Here is a 7,488-nt window from a genome sequence, read left to right on the forward strand (position 1 = left end):
AATGCAGTAATATAATCCAACAAGTAATCTAACTAACAATTCCAAAAAAACTACTGTCTTATACACAGTGTAAGGGGATAAAAAATATGTACATAAAGATATATGAATGAGTGATGGTACAGAGCAGCATAGGCAAGATACAGTAGATGGTATCGAGTACAGTATATACATATGAGATGAGTATGTAAACAAAGTGGCATAGTTAAAGTGGCTAGTGTTACATGTATTACATAAGGATGCAGTAGATGATATAGAGTACAGTATATACGTATACATATGAGATGAATAATGTAGGGTATGTAAACATTATATTAGGTAGCATTGTTTAAAGTGGCTAGTGATATATTTTACATCATTTCCCATCAATTCCCATTATTAAAGTGGCTGGAGTTGAGTCAGTGTGTTGGCAGCAGCCACTCAATGTTAGTGGTGGCTGTTTAACAGTCTGATGGCCTTGAGATAGAAGCTGTTTATCAGTCTCTCGGTCCCAGCTTTGAGGCACCTGTACTGACCTCGCCTTCTGGATGATAGCGGGGTGAACAGGCAGTGGCTCGGGTGGTTGTTGTCCTTGATGATCTTTATGGCCTTCCTGTAACATCGGGTGGTGTAGGTGTCCTGGAGGGCAGGTAGTTTGCCCCCGGTGATGCGTTGTGCAGACCTCGCTACCCTCTGGAGAGCCTTACGGTTGTGGGCGGAGCAGTTGCCGTACCAGGCGGTGATACAGCCCGCCAGGATGCTCTCGATTGTGCATCTGTAGAAGTTTGTGAGTGCTTTTGGTGACAAGCCGAATTTCTTCAGCCTCCTGAGGTTGAAGAGGCGCGGCTGCGCCTTCTTCATGATGCTGTCTGTGTGAGTGGACCAATTCAGTTTGTCTGTGATGTGTATGCCGAGGAACTTAAAACTTACTACCCTCTCCACTACTGTTCCATCGATGTGGATAGGGGGTGTTCCCTCTGCTGTTTCCTGAAGTCCACAATCATCTCCTTAGTTTTGTTGACGTTGAGTGTGAGGTTATTTTCCTGACACCACACTCCGAGGGCCCTCACCTCCTCCCTGTAGGCCGTCTCATCGTTGTTGGTAATCAAGCCTACCACTGTTGTGTCGTCCGCAAACTTGATGATTGAGTTGGAGGCGTGCGTGGCCACGCAGTCGTGGGTGAACAGGGAGTACAGGAGAGGGCTCAGAATGCACCCTTGTGGGGCCCCAGTGTTGAGGATCAGCGGGGTGGAGATGTTGTTGCCTACCCTCACCACCTGGGGGCGGCCCGTCAGGAAGTCCAGTACCCAGTTGCACAGGGCGGGGTCGAGACCCAGGGTCTCGAGCTTGATGACGAGCTTGGAGGGTACTATGGTGTTGAATGCCGAGCTGTAGTCGATGAACAGCATTCTCACATAGGTATTCCTCTTGTCCAGATGGGTTAGGGCAGTGTGCAGTGTGGTTGAGATTGCATCGTCTGTGGACCTATTTGGGCGGTAAGCAAATTGGAGTGGGTCTAGGGTGTCAGGTAGGGTGGAGGTGATATGGTCTTTGACTAGTCTCTCAAAGCACTTCATGATGACGGAAGTGAGTGCTACGGGGCGGTAGTCGTTTAGCTCAGTTACCTTAGCTTTCTTGGGAACAGGAACAATGGTGGCCCTCTTGAAGCATGTGGGAACAGCAGACTGGTATAGGGATTGATTGAATATGTCCATGAACACACCGGCCAGCTGGTCTGCGCATGCTCTGAGGGCGCGGCTGGGGATGCCGTCTGGGCCTGCAGCCTTGCGAGGGTTAACACGTTTAAATGTTTTACTCACCTCGGCTGCAGTGAAGGAGAGTCCGCATGTTTTCGTTGCAGGCCGTGTCAGTGGCACTGTATTGTCCTAAAGGGGGCAAAAAAGTTATTTCGTCTGCCTGGGAGCAAGACATCCTGGTCCGTGACTGGGCTGGTTTTCTTCTTGTAGTCCGTGATTGACTGTAGACCCTGCCACATACCTCTTGTGTCTGAGCCGTTGAATTGAGATTCTACTTTGTCTCTATACTGACGCTTAGCTTGTTTGATAGCCTTGCGGAGGGAATAGCTGCACTGTTTGTATTCGGTCATGTTACCAGTCACTTTGCCCTGATTAAAAGCAGTGGTTCGCGCTTTCAGTTTCATGCGAATGCTGCTATCAATCCACGGTTTCTGGTTAGGGAATGTTTTAATCGTTGCTATGGGAACGACATCTTCAACGCACGTTCTAATGAACTCGCACACCGAATCAGCGTATTCGTCAATGTTGTTATCTGACGCAATACGAAACATATCCCAGTCCACGTGATGGAAGCAGTCTTGGAGTGTGGAATCAGCTTGGTCGGACCAGCGTTGGACAGACCTCAGCGTGGGAGCTTCTTGTTTTAGTTTCTGTCTGTAGGCAGGGATCAGCAAAATGGAGTCGTGGTCAGCTTTTCCGAAAGGAGGGCGGGGCAGGGCCTTATATGCGTCACGGAAGTTAGAGTAACAATGATCCAAGGTTTTTTCAGCCCTTAGTTGCGCAATCGATATGCTGATACAATTTAGGGAGTCTTGTTTTCAGATTAGCCTTGTTAAAATCCCCAGCTACAATGAATGCAGCCTCAGGATGTATGGATTCCAGTTTGCAAAGAGTCAAATAAAGTTCGTTCAGAGCCATCGATGTGTCTGCTTGGGGGGGAATATATACGGCTGTGATTATAATCGAAGAGAATTCTCTTGGTAGATAATGCGGTCGACATTTGATTGTGAGGAATTCTAAATCAGGTGAACAGAAGGATTTGACTTCCTGTATATTTCTGTGATCACACCACATCTCGTTAGCCATAAGGCATACGCCCCCACCCCTCTTCTTACCAGAAAGATGTTTGTTTGTTCTGTCGGCGCGATGCGTGGAGAAATCCGCTGGCTGCACCGCCTCCGATAGCGTATCTCCAGTGAGCCATGTTTCCGTGAACTAAAGAACGTTACAGTCTCTGATGTCCCTCTGGAATGCTACCCTTGCTCGGATTTCATCAACCTTGTTGTCAAGAGACTGGACATTGGCGAGAAGAATGCTAGGGAGTGGTGCACGATGTGCCCGTCTCCGGAGTCTGACCAGAAGACCGCCTCGTTTCCCTCTTTTACGGAGTCGTTTTTTTGGGTCGCCGGCTGGGATCCATTCCGTTGTCCTGGTTGAAAGGCAGAACACAGGATCTGCTTCGTGAAAATCATATTCTTGGTCGTACTGATGGTGAGTTGACGCTGATCTTATATTCAGTAGTTCTTCTCGACTGTATGTAATGAAACCTAAGATGACCTGGGGTACTAATGTAAGAAATAACACGTAAAAAAAAAAAAACTGCATAGTTTCCTAGGAACGCGAAGCGAGGCGGCTATCTCTGTCGGCGCCGGAAGTGTAGAGTGTAGATATGTAAACATTATTAAGTGGCATTGTTTAAAGTGACTAGTAATCCATTTGTTAAAGTGGCCAGTGATTGGGTCTCCATGTAGGCAGCAGCCTCTCTGAGTTAGTGACTGCTGTTTAGCAGTCTGATGGCCTTGAGATAGAATCTGTTCTTCAGTCTCTCGGTCCCAGCTTCGATGCACCTGTACTGACCTCCCCTTCTGGATGGTAGCGGTGTGAACAGGCAGTGGCTCGGGTTGCTGTTGTCTTGGATGATCTTTTTTTGCCTACCTGTGACATCGGGTGCTATAGATGTCATGGTGGGCAGGTAGTTTGCCCCGGGTGATGCGTTGTGCAGACCGCAGCACCCTCTGGAGAGCCTTGCGGTTGAGGGCAAGCAGTTGCCGTACCAGGCTGTGATACATCCTGACAGGATGCTCTTGATTGTGGATCTGTAAAAGTTAGTCAGGGTTTTGGGTGACAAGCCACTTTTCTTCAGCCTCCTGAGGTTGAAGAGGCGCTGTTGCGCCTTCTTCACCACACTGTCTGTGTGGGTGGACCATTTCAGTTTGTCGTTGATGTGTATGCCGATGAACTTTCCACTTTCTCCACTGGTGTCCCTTCAATGTAGGTGTTGGGGTGGGGGGGCTCCTTCAGCTATTTCCTGAAGTCCACGATCATCTCTTTTTTTTGTTGACGTTGAGTGAGAAGTTGTTTTCCTGACACCACACTCGTAGTGCCCTCACCTCCTCCCTGTAGGCTGTCTCGTCGTTGTTGGTAATCAAGCCCACTACTGTTGTGTCGTCTGCAAACTTGATGGTTGAGTTGGAGGCGTGCTATAGCCACACAGTCTTGGGTGAACAGGGAGTACAGGTGGGGGCTGTGCACGCACCCGTGTGGGGCCCCAGTGTTCAGGGTCAGTGAGGTAGAGGTGTTGTTTCTTACGTTCACCACCTGGGGGAGGCCCGTCAGAGAAATCCAGTACTCAATTGCACAGGGCGGGGTTGAGGCCCAGGTCCCCAAGCTTGACGATGAGCTTGGAGGGTACTATGGTGTTGAATACTGAGCTGTAGTCAATGAACAGCATTCTTAAATAGGTATCCCTCTTGTCCAGATGGGATAGGGCAGTGTGCAGTGTGATGGCGATTGCATCGTCTGTGAACCTGTTTGGCGGTATGCAAACTGAAGTGGGTCTATGGTGGCCGGAAGGTGGAAATGATATGAACCTTGACTAGTCTCTTAAGTTAAAGCACTTCAGGATGACAGAAGTGAGTGCTACGGGGCGGTAGTCATTTAGTTCAGTTATCTTTGCCTTCCTGGGTACAGGAACCATGGAGGCCATCTTGAAGCATGTGGGGACAGCAGACTGGGATAGGGAATGATTGAACATGTCTGTAAACACACCAGCCAGCTGGTCTGCGCATGCTCTGAGGACGCGGCTAGGTACTCCGTCTGGGCCAACAGCCCTGCGAGGGTGAACACGTTTAAATGTTTTACTCAAGTCGGCCACGGAGAAGAAGAGGGGCGCCTCAGTTCTTGTTGCAGCTCGCGGCGGTGGCACTATATTTTCCTCAAAGCGGGCAAAGAAGGTGTTTAGTTTGTCTGGAAGCGTGACGTCGTTGTCCGTGACGTGGCTGGTTTTCTTTTTGTAGTTCGTGATTTCCTGTAGACCCTGCCACATACGTGTCATGTCTGAGCCGTTGAATTGGGCCTCCACTTTGTCCCTGTACCGGCATTTCGCTTGTTTGATTGCCTTGCGGAGGGAATAACTACACTGTTTATATTCAGCAAATTCCCAGACCTTTTTCCATGGATAAATGCGATGGTTTGTGCTTTCAGTTTTGCGCGAATGCCGCCATCCATCCACGGTTTCTCTTTAGGGTAGGTTTTAATAGTCACAGTGGGTCCAACATCTCCAATGCACTTCCTTATAAATTCACTCACAGAGTCAACGTATAGGTCGATGCTATTCTCTGAGTCTGACCGGAACATATCCCAGTCCGCGTGATCAAAACAATCTTGAAGCGTGGATTTCGATTGGTTAGACCAGAGTTGAAAAGTTCTCATCACTGGTACATCCTGTTTGAGTTTCTGCCTATATGACGGTAGGAGCAAGATGGCATCGTGGTTGGATTTGCCTGAAGGGAGGGCTTTGTATGCATCGCGGAAGTTAGAGTAGCAGTGGTCGAGTGTATTACCCCCGCGCAAAGTGCAATCAATGTGCTGATAGAATTTAGGGAGCCTTGTTCTCAAATTTGCTTTGTTAAAATCCCCAGCTACAATAAATGCAGCCTCAGGATATATGGTTTCCAGTTTACATAGAGTCCAGTGAAGTTCCTTTAGGGACATCTTGGTGTCTGCTTGAGGGGGAATGTACACAGCTGTGAAGATAACTGATGAGAATTCTCTTGTAAGGTAATATGGCTGGCATTTGATTGTGAGGAATTCTATGTTGGGTGAGCAGAAGGACTTGAGTTGCTGTATGTTGTTATGATTATACCATGATTCGTTAATTATGAAGCATACACCCCCACCCTTCCTCTTCCCAGAGAGGTGTTTATCTCTTTCGGCGCGATTCATGGAGAGGCCCTTTGGCTGAACCAATTCCGACAACATATCCTGAGAGAGCCATGTTTCCGTGAAACAGAGAATGTTAGAATCTCTGATCTCTCTCTGGAAGGCAACACTTGCTCGAATTTTGTCTACATTGTTGTCAAGACACTGGACATTGGCAGGTAGTATACTCGGGAGCGGTGGGCGATGTGCACGTTTACGTAGCCTGACCAGGAGGCCGCTCCGTCTGCCCCTTCTGCGGCGCCGTTGTCTTGGTTCAGCTTCTGGGATAAGATCCGTTGTTCTGGATGGTGGTCCAAACAGAGAATACGCTTTGGGAAAGTTGTATTCCTGGTCGTAATGTTGGTAAGGTGGTGTCGCTCTTATATCCAATAGTTCTTCCTGGCTGTATGTAATAAGACTTAAGATTTCCTGGGGTAAGAAATAATACATAAAAAAAACTAAATACGGCATAGTTTCCCAAGGACTCGAAGCGAGGCAACCATCTCTGTCGTCACCATCAGAGGAACAAGGCTATCATGTTGGTCGCGTTCCTCTGCCCAGGCGTCACTGATACGTTTCAGATCTTAAAATGCCTGGATAGGTATTTTACATATCAGCTAACACATCATATGTTATAGCAATCTGTATTGAAGGGAAACCAAATATTTTTGTAGGCTTCTGCGCTTTCACCAATTTGGGCCTAAAACGGTTAATTACTAGGAGCGCCAAGTCTAGGTCCAAGAGGCTTCTAAATAGCTTCCACCCTTAAGCCATAAGACTCCTGAACATCTAATCAAAATGGCTACCCAGACTATTTGCATTGCACCCCCCCCCCTTCTCCGCTGCTGCTACTCCTCTCCATTATTATCTATGCATATCTCATTTTCAAATCATTTCTGGGTAACAATTACTGTAAGTACCCTACTGTGATTGTTTTCAATAAAAATGGTCAAAAGGAAACAAATAGATTCTCAGCAAAGAGCATTTTCTCAATCAATACTTTTGCTAGGACTATCTGGTAGTGGTCTGAGTAGTTAGGGGAAAACTGAAACCTAGCTGTTATTGTCAGAGGTTTATTAACTCATTTACCACAGGCTATTACTCCAACCCACCAAAACAGGCATTTTGAGGCAGTCTTTTCAAATATCTCTTATACTAAAAGGCCATTATCATGATTTTCATAATTTCACCGATTTATTCCAACCTCATAGTTTGAAAATATATATTAAACACGTTAAAATATTTTTTTGTTTGCACTGGGCCTCTAAAGAAGGTGCTAATTAGGCCTAATTCATCCTTTAATTGTGATTATGATTATTAGCCCATTCATTACCCCCGTACATCTTGCAGGTCACAAATGCATTTTTATCAACAAATCTTGAAGACCTGTGTAAATGCACTCAGCGATTTGGAAACCGGATAAATCCCGAAACACAATCCACATTCTATCAATTCCGCTATTGGACAAAACTGCGCCTGTTCCATTTTGGAGGGCTGGTTGTTATTTGCTCATCATTATAGCTTTTATTGGTCAGGACTTCATATAATCTTAATA

The sequence above is a fragment of the Oncorhynchus tshawytscha genome, linkage group LG31 (assembly GCF_018296145.1).
Source record: "Oncorhynchus tshawytscha isolate Ot180627B linkage group LG31, Otsh_v2.0, whole genome shotgun sequence".
Classification (NCBI taxonomy): domain Eukaryota; kingdom Metazoa; phylum Chordata; class Actinopteri; order Salmoniformes; family Salmonidae; genus Oncorhynchus; species Oncorhynchus tshawytscha.